The sequence below is a fragment of the Etheostoma spectabile genome, chromosome 24, assembly GCF_008692095.1.
Source record: "Etheostoma spectabile isolate EspeVRDwgs_2016 chromosome 24, UIUC_Espe_1.0, whole genome shotgun sequence".
NCBI classification, from domain to species: domain Eukaryota; kingdom Metazoa; phylum Chordata; class Actinopteri; order Perciformes; family Percidae; genus Etheostoma; species Etheostoma spectabile.
In genome coordinates, this window is record NC_045756.1 from 7,685,174 (window position 1) to 7,693,989 (window position 8,816).

At 42.0% G+C, this 8,816-nt stretch overlaps 1 protein-coding gene across 1 annotated transcript in view; it reads left to right on the forward strand.

The window, feature by feature from the left end:
• The first annotated feature begins 927 nt into the window (after window positions 1-927).
• Window positions 928-8,816, forward strand: part of LOC116674013 (SH3 domain-binding protein 4-A) — a 29,050-nt gene continuing 21,161 nt past the window's right edge. The window contains exon 1 of the mRNA XM_032506491.1: window positions 928-1,200. The gene's annotated coding sequence lies outside the window, so the exon portion shown is untranslated. The remainder of the gene's footprint in view (window positions 1,201-8,816) is intronic.

Below are 8,816 nucleotides of genomic sequence, written 5' to 3' on the forward strand. Positions count from 1 at the left end.
TGAGATCCCTCCTCCATCCTCCATCCTAGCTCCTCGGAGAGCCTTCCATCCTCCATCCTAGCTCTTTGGAGATCCCTCCTCCATCCTAGCCCCTCTGACATCCCTCCTCCATCCTCGCTACTCAGAGTTCCCTCCTAGATCCTTGATCCCTGACACCTCTTACACCTAAATATGTTTTTCAATGTTCCTCGGATTCTTCCTGAGTGAATGAATGATCCATCTCCACTTTCTGGATTTGATTTCGATGTGTCTCCACTGGTCTACATTTGATATCTTGTTGGGACACCAATTCCTCAGCATGTATCTGAGACAATTTATAATGAGCGCTTGTAGTTTATTGATGATTGATTTGGTTTTTCAGGATTCACAGCCGTATAGAAGGACAGTGTTTACTTTTGTATCAAAGATTCTGATTTGACTTTAATTTAATCTGGACTTTACTTGGTTATTTATATTTCCGCAAACTTTCTCTTTTACACTACTACATTTCCCCCTCAGCATATTCGTTACTCGTCACTGCAAGAAATATTTTCTTATGTTAGAGTGAAAGGTTCTTCCTCTGTTTCTGTTTTTCTCTTTGTTGATGTCAGAGTTTGAATTGGATGTCACAGACTGTGTGTGGAAACCCTGAATATTATGCTTTACTATAAAGAAGCCAAAATAAAGTTTGTTTTTAACTTTTACTTACATAATTACATACATTCATGAAATAACTTTTGATACCTAAGTACTGTCTAAATATCAGATACTTTACTCAAGTAATATTCTAATATAATTTAACTACTACCAAAGTAATTTTCTGGTAAGATACTTTGTGTGTGTGTTTGTGTGTGTGTGTGTGTGTGTGTGTGTGTGTGTGTGTGTGTGTTCGACCACGCCCCCACCCAGTGACGACACACTCCCGCCGCATCCACTTCAGCTGCTCTCCTCCAGAGCCCCGACACACCGGAGCAGAGACACACGGGAAGCGGCGCGTCTGCGCATCTATCACCGTTAGAAACTTCATGGACTCTGGTGGGAACAATAATCTCATTTTCACCTTTTCTTTTTAACCTTTACCCTTTTTTCTTCTTTTCTTAATCTTCAAGTCAAATGACACATGGGACAAGAAAAAGAGGAAGAAGTCTTTCCATCGGCTATTATTCACCTTCTTGTCACTGAGCCGCCACTCCGAGCGTTCGGGCTTCCAGCCAACAGGAGGTCAGTCCACATTACCATCAATTTTACACTCAATTACTTCTGATTATCATTTTAACCAACCATGTGCTCATTTTGTTAGCTAATGTGGCAGAATAATGTGCTCTGAAGAATTCGGCTTCACTCCCATGACAAATATCCCCCGTGTATTCCCGTGGTAGCCTATTATCCGCCTGCGGTGCTCCATAGTGATTCTACATGGTGTTATGTGTCGTTGCTGCTTCACAGTGAGTTCATAGCTGCATTACTTTTACATTATGATTTTTTTAAAGTGTTTATGGCAATAACTGGTCCTCTAGGTCTAGTTTCTAATGCTTATTCGAAGTTATTTTTTTTTAACTTGTGTGTTTCTTTGCCAATTTGTCATCGTCTCTCGAGCCCACCGGTAATTTTTCTTTAATTTAGACACACGGGAGGGCTCAGCAGCAGATGGAGGAGAAGAGAGTGGAATTATAAAATTGGACAATTAGCGCGATATTTTCACGTGTGCGCACGCGGCCGCGCGCGTGCACGCCTGCTTAAAGCTCTGCCAATAAGGTCATCTGATAAGCTGAAAATCCTCCTTCTCTCTAGGTCTGTCAGGCCTGCCCCGAAGTTTGAAGCGCGCGCACACTCACACACACACACACACACACACACACACACACACACACACACACACACACACTGTGCCTGAAGTCATCCTATAGTTAATTAGATTATTATTAAACTATTTCTCCTACTTCCCCTTTTTTTGGCTCAATTTGCTTTTTATACCTTTCCTTTTCCTCGTCTCCTCCTTGTCTTCCTCTCTTTCTCTCCTTTCCTTTTTCTTCCTCCTCCTCTTCCTCCCTTCCTTCCTCTTTCCTCCTTGTTAGTGCTGGAAGAAGTATTCAGATCTTGTACTGTAAGATGTAGGCCTAGTTAAAGTATTAAAAGTAAAGAACTCCCCCCCTCGTCTTATTTCCTTCATCTTTTCTTCTTATTCTTCTCCATTGTACACAATCCTTCCTTCTATGCTTGTGTTCTTCGCTCCCTCCTCACTTTTCTCAATTTTCTCCATCTCCTAATGTCACTTACCTGTTCCTTTCCACTTCTTCTTCTTCTTTTTCTTCTTCTTCCCCTATCTGCTTCCTCTTCCTCTTTTGGTCCTCCTTTTCTTCTTTACTGCCTCTTCTTCCTTCCGTCTCTACTCATCTGTCTACAAACTGTTTTGCGGACGTTAATTTGCCGCTCCTTTCCTTTTCCCTCCCTCAGCCATTCTTACTTTTTCTATTTGCCTCTTCTTTTCCCACTGCATCACATCGTCCTCTTCTCTTCCTCTTTCCTTTCTCCTTTTGTATAGTTGTTCCCTTGTCTTTCCACAAACCAAACGCACACACACACACGCACCGCACGCACGCACGCACGCACACCACACCACCCCACACACACCACCCACCACACACACCCACCCCACACAACACACACACCACACACACCCACACACACAACACCCCACACACTTAATGTTGTCTTTCATACACCTTCCCATCCCCATTGCGGCGAGGTTGTAAGCCTGAAAACAGCCGGTTCATCGTTTTCCGGTGCTCTCCCTTTTATATTTAATGGCTTGCTCAGCACAACACACACACACACACACACACACACAACACACACACACACACACACACACAAACACACTCACATAAACACTTTCACACACACACTGTGGATGAAATAAAGTCGGCCCACACTTTCCTGCAAATGCATGGTGTGAAGCACCACTCTGTCCTTTACACACCTGAACACACGCTGTGTCGATCTAAAACTCATCAACACATACGCCATCTTGATCGTAGTAGTTAGGACTGCTGAGCTCCCGTTAGGACTGCTGAGGTCCCGTTAGGACTGCTGAGCTCCCGTTAGGACTGCTGAGGTCCCGTTAGGACTGCTGAGGTCCCGTTAGGACTGCTGAGGCGGACGATTTGACAGGTCCCACCGAGCCAACATTGTGATTAGTTTTTTCCTTCTTCTCTGATACGACCCACAGGAGCGTATCATGCATAGGCTTACAACCCCTCCCCCCCAAAAAAACCCTATTCTAATTTAATTTCCTTAAAAAAAAGACATTTGCACCATATATTGTTGCAGAAACACCCCGACCCCTCAGTTATAATGTGTCCCCCCCAATGTAAATACAAAACCTACGCCTGTACCTGAGAATCTCTCAAGTGAATAGGGTAGTCTGCGCCGTCTTTATTGTCTGCATGGATTTAAAAGAAAAGTCTAAATTATTTAAAAAAAAATTAGAAACAAGACAAAAATAGAAACAAAAACCTTAGAAACTTTGGAAAATAAAAAAATAAAAAAAGCTTCAAAAATTGTCTAAAACTGCGTCACATTAAGCCGCCGCATACTTGCCTCATTTAATCAACATTATCACATCATCAGCTCCAAACCTGCTGAAGACTTTTCACTGAAAAGAGACTTACAGTATTAGGGACCTCTAAGGTCTATATAAAAGAGACTTCAGATACAGTATTATGGGACCTCTAAGGTCTATATAAAGGAATTCAGATACAGTATGGGACCTCTAAGGTCTATTAAAGAGGACTTCAATTACAACTTTAGTAGTAGTGGGACCTCTTAAGGTTTATATAAAGAGACTTCAGATACAGTATTAGGGGACCATAAGGTTATATATAAAGAGACTTCAGATACAGTATTAGGGACCACTTAGGTCTATTAAAGAGACTTCAGTACAGTATTAGGGGACCACTAAGGTCTATAATAAAAAGAGACTTCAGATACAGTATTAGGGGACCACTAAGGTATAGGAAAAAGAGACTTCAGATACACGTCTTAGGGGACCCTAAGGTCTATATAAAGAGACTTCAGTACAGTATTAGAGGACCACTAGGTCTATATAAAAGAGACTTCAGATAACAGTAATTAGGGACCTCTAAGGTCTATATAAAAGAGACTTCAGATACAGTATTAGGGGACCACTAAGGTTATATAAAGAGACTTCAGATACAGTATTAGGGACCACTAAGGTCTTATAAAAGAGACTTCAGATACAGTATGGGGACCACTAAGGTCTATATAAAAGAGACTTCAGATACAGTATTAGAGGACCACTAAGGTCTATATAAAAGAGACTTCAGATACAGTATTAGGGGACCACTAAGATCTATATAAAAGAGTTCACCTTTAAGCTATCTGCTGCCCTACAGCTGACTTGTTGAAGTGTTTTGAAATTTTCGGGTTAAGGATCTCCTTCAGCGCCGAGGTGGAAGCAGTATTAAGACTCATCACTTACTGGGCTCATTTAATGGAGAAATTTTGTCTTGAGCGGAGAGAGGAGTGATTGTAATATTTTACAGATGAATATTCTCTGGTGATGAACGGTGGTGGTCGAGGCAGAGCAGCGCCTCAGACTAATGTTCTGGACCACATGCCAAGTGGAGGGTTCTTTGTCACAAAGCAGCAGCAGAAAGACTCCCTCAGCCTGCAGGATTATGATATGATCAGCACTGGAAGAACTATTCAGATCCTTTACTACAAAGTACTAAGTCTCGGTCTCAACCCCTTAATGTCTCGGTCTCAACACCTCAAAATCTCTGTCTTAACCCCTCAGTGTCTCGATCTCAGCCCCTCAAAGTCTCGGTCTCAACCCCTTACTGTATCGGTCTCAACCCCTCAAAGTCTCGGTCTCAACCCCTTACTGTATCGGTCTCAACCCCTCAAAGTCTCGAGCTCAACCCCTTACTGTATCGGTCTCAACCCCTCAAAGTCTCGATCTCAAACATACAACCCCTCAAAGTCCACTTGGTCTCAACCCCTCAAAGTCTCGGTCTCAACCCCTTACTGTATCGGTCTCAACCCCTCAAAGTCTCGATCTCAACCCCTCAAAGTCTCGATCTCAACCCCTCAAAGTCTTGGTCTCAACCCTCGGTCTTGACTCGGCCTCAACCCTTCAAAGTTTCCGTCTTGTCTCAGTCTCAACCCCTCAAAGTCTCGGTCTTGACTCAGTCTCAACCCCTCAAAGTCTCAGTCTCAACCCCTCAAAGTTTCCGTCTTGTGTTGTTCTCAACTCCTCAAAGTCTTGATACCCTCTGATCTTGGTGATGACTTGGTCTCGGTTTAGGTGGTCTCAACTAAAACACTGGCATCTATTACTCAACAAATGTACTTTAAGGTTTGTAGAATTTGTAGAATTTGCATATTTGCACAGGGAATTACATTAGATTAAGTCTGAATATTACTATTGGTTCAGTTTGACAGGATTTTGTTTTCCAGTTTTTTTTGTTTGTGCCATTCTCTGTCCTGTAATCTTCTCATTTGAAAAAGCTGTGATGGAAAAGCGATAAACTCTCTGTGAGCATATGGCTGCTGCAAATGGTTATTATAGCCGCATTCATCCAGGGATTAGGCCTGGCCGACTCTCGGCTAATTAAACCTTCGACTCACCGCTTCTCCACTCTGTCAGCCTGGCTGAAATGAGTTAATAACGCAGAGCATTTCACCGACTCGCATATTGCTTACACGTGGGGGGGAAAGAAATACTGTTCCCAATTTTGAGGAAGGCTAACCCACCCGCCCTCCAGCAGTCTGCTAGGATCCCACGAGAGCTTCTTTTTTAGCTCCCTCTCTCTGTAATTTAAATTTCCTGAACTAAAACAAAAAGTCCCATTTCCCAAATGCTGTCTATACTTTTTTCTGTTAATCTCAAAAATATAAAGAATCCTGTCTGCAAAAGAGGACACATGCATTGTATCACAGTCTTGTTTAACTGGACCCTACTGTCCTGTGTTTTGGTGTGGAAGTGACTGATGGGAACAACAATCTTTAGTCCAGTATTTAGCAAGAACACTGTAATTACTGGACTGCAATGTAATTCTATGGGGCCAATGTGTATTTTCAATTCCCTCCAGTAAAGTTCTCTTGTTGCCACTGACAAGCTCACTGACAACATTATGGAAAGGATTCCTACAGTTATAGACTGTTTTGAAAAGAGTAAAATCATTTGTGGAACCAGAAACAGCTCTGAGGTCTCCAGCGCTAAACCCACCAAACTCCATTTAAAAAAACGATACTTTTAGCGTGTATAGAGCCAACACATTTTCACATGTAAATCAGCAAACTATGTGCTTATTTTAACCAAAAATAGAGTTTTGATTGTTGCAAAATTGGAAGACGAACCAAAATGGCTTTTCATAGTTTTATTTTGTTTCTGTCGACTTTGAATGATGTGTATTTTACTGTTGATTGACATTAAGTTGGGTGGGTTTAGTGAATGCAATTGCCTGGATGCTTTTATGTTTAAAAAAGTACCTTACTCTTTAAGAAAGGTCATCCTCCTCAGAAACCTTTTCCATAATATTGTCAGCCACTTGCAGTATCAAGAGTTGTTTTAAAGGATCCAGTTTGATCTGAACTGAATCTCCTGCTGCGCTTCCCGTATAGCGAACAGCAGCTTCCTCGTTTTCTTTGTTCACCCCCCTGTATCTGTCTCGCTTCCTGCTGCAGTCAGGCAGGGGATGGCCTCCATGTTATATCAAAGCCTGTGACAGTGTCTTTGTCTGTCGGCTTGTTATTGATTACAGCCCCGCTCCGGCTGCCTGCTGAGGAGGGGTTTTATCGACAAGCAACGCTCTCCCCGGAGAGTAGAGAGGTTCCAGGAAAATGACATGTCAACCCAGTGGAGTTTGACTGCGTGGCTTTCAGCACAACTCCCGTTTGAACAGATGCAGCCGTTGAAACAAGGCATCCGCATCCCAGAGTGCACCTCTGAAACTTGAGGCATGAACAAAAGTACTGATGCTTGTCTCTTGCAGCAAAGAAGCACAAAAAGTAAAGCAACTTTGCCATTTTGTATCATATTATTCAAACTGAGTGGAAAGATTTCCAGATTTGGATCCAGAATTAGAAGGAAAGTTTGTTTTCACTGTTTGAAAAAGTTGTGATTGTGTTGAAAGAACATGCACCAGAACAGCTGGCTTTCTACAGTAATCTGAGTTCTAAGTAATAACAAAACACTGATTCAGAATCAGCTTCAGGGATTTGAGAAACATGGTTTCCTCAGGTCGATTTCTCCTAAAGAAAGCCTCATACTTACCTTAACCCAAACCTTAACCATTGCCACGCTGCCTGGAAGGAGACGTTTGGGGGGGGGGGGGGAATCAATCACCGACCAAAAGGTAACAGTAGTTTTATTTGAGATGCTCAAGTTTGCTAATCCAGATAACAGCCTTGTTAATGTGTATAACACAAAGTGAAGACATTTATTGAACATGGTGTTTCCCATATTTCCATTTATCAATCAGATGGAAGTTATGCTAGTCTGGCTATCACCAGACCAAGCCTAGCTCTAGATTTTGGATTGAGCGTTGGTCTGGGCAGTCTGCTCTGTATGTTCCCTGCACAGGAGGCGGGACCAGCGGGCATAGTTCAAATGATTGGATGGTCCTTCAACCAATCAGATCAACGATCCGGGTGACGTAGAAGCAACAGCAGCATCAACGGGTTGCTGCACTTTCGTGGCCGCCATGTTGAATGTAAACAGGAAGCTGATTGGTCGCTTCTCTATCGTCATAATGTTAAGCCCACCAGTAGCGCGCCAGGTAGATAAGCCAAGTTTGTGATTGGTTCCCGCAAAATTGTGAACTAAAGCAAGAGAATGAAATGGTAAAACAGGTTTCCAGACTGAGCTGTAGGGCAAAATCATATCGCCAATCGCCGGCAGAGTGGGCGGGGCTTACCAAGTCTAAAGTTATACAGCAAGATGTCACAGGAACCTTCACCGTATGGGGCCACTGATTTGCCATATTGTTGTTATTTCTGTGTGTGTTTTTTTTTTGTGTAGGGAGATTTTTAATTTAATACTTTTTTGGAGGAATTTCTGCACAGCTGTTCAGAGCCACACTCTAAGAAATGTCCGTGGATTCACAGTTGTGTTATGTTTTATCACAGAATGTGATTCACGGTTGTATTTTTATTTTTCACATTTGAAAGTGTCATATATATATATAGTGTATATATTGTGCTCCAACAAACTTTTGTCCCCCACTGAGGTTGGTTTTGGGCGATTAAAGTCCACTATGTGATGCTTTATACGCCATATATTGTTATTTTTCTCTCTTTTTTTCAACAGTTTAGTCATTTGTTCAATGATTTTGGTCGCTCTTTGTCGAACTTTGTGACATTTTCCCAACCTCTTTGACGCTACTTCAGGTGTTTGTCGTATTTTTCGACATTTTTGAAGATTTCACTCAAATGTTCTGTGTTTTAACTGTACATATCATTTCAGTTTTCTTTTAAAATTTTGGGACGTCTGGGTAATGAGCTACCACAACCTTTTCTGTTATTGTACAGATTTAATTGTCATAAATCAGCTTTAGACAAAAAGCTCTACATTTGATGCTCTTCGTCTCCTTGCTAATGATGGCTCACTTGCTGTGCGTTATTCGCAGTTTTAGCTGAAAACAGAAGATGTAACAAAGTGGAGGGCTGTGTTTTATTTTATTTTTTAAAATACCTGCATCGGAATCATAATCCTCAGCGTTTAATAGGAAAAGACGGAGCAGAGATCCAGGTCCAAGCATTAAAGCGCTAATAAACTGAACAGCAAAAGGCATTTTACATAGCAGCTTCTA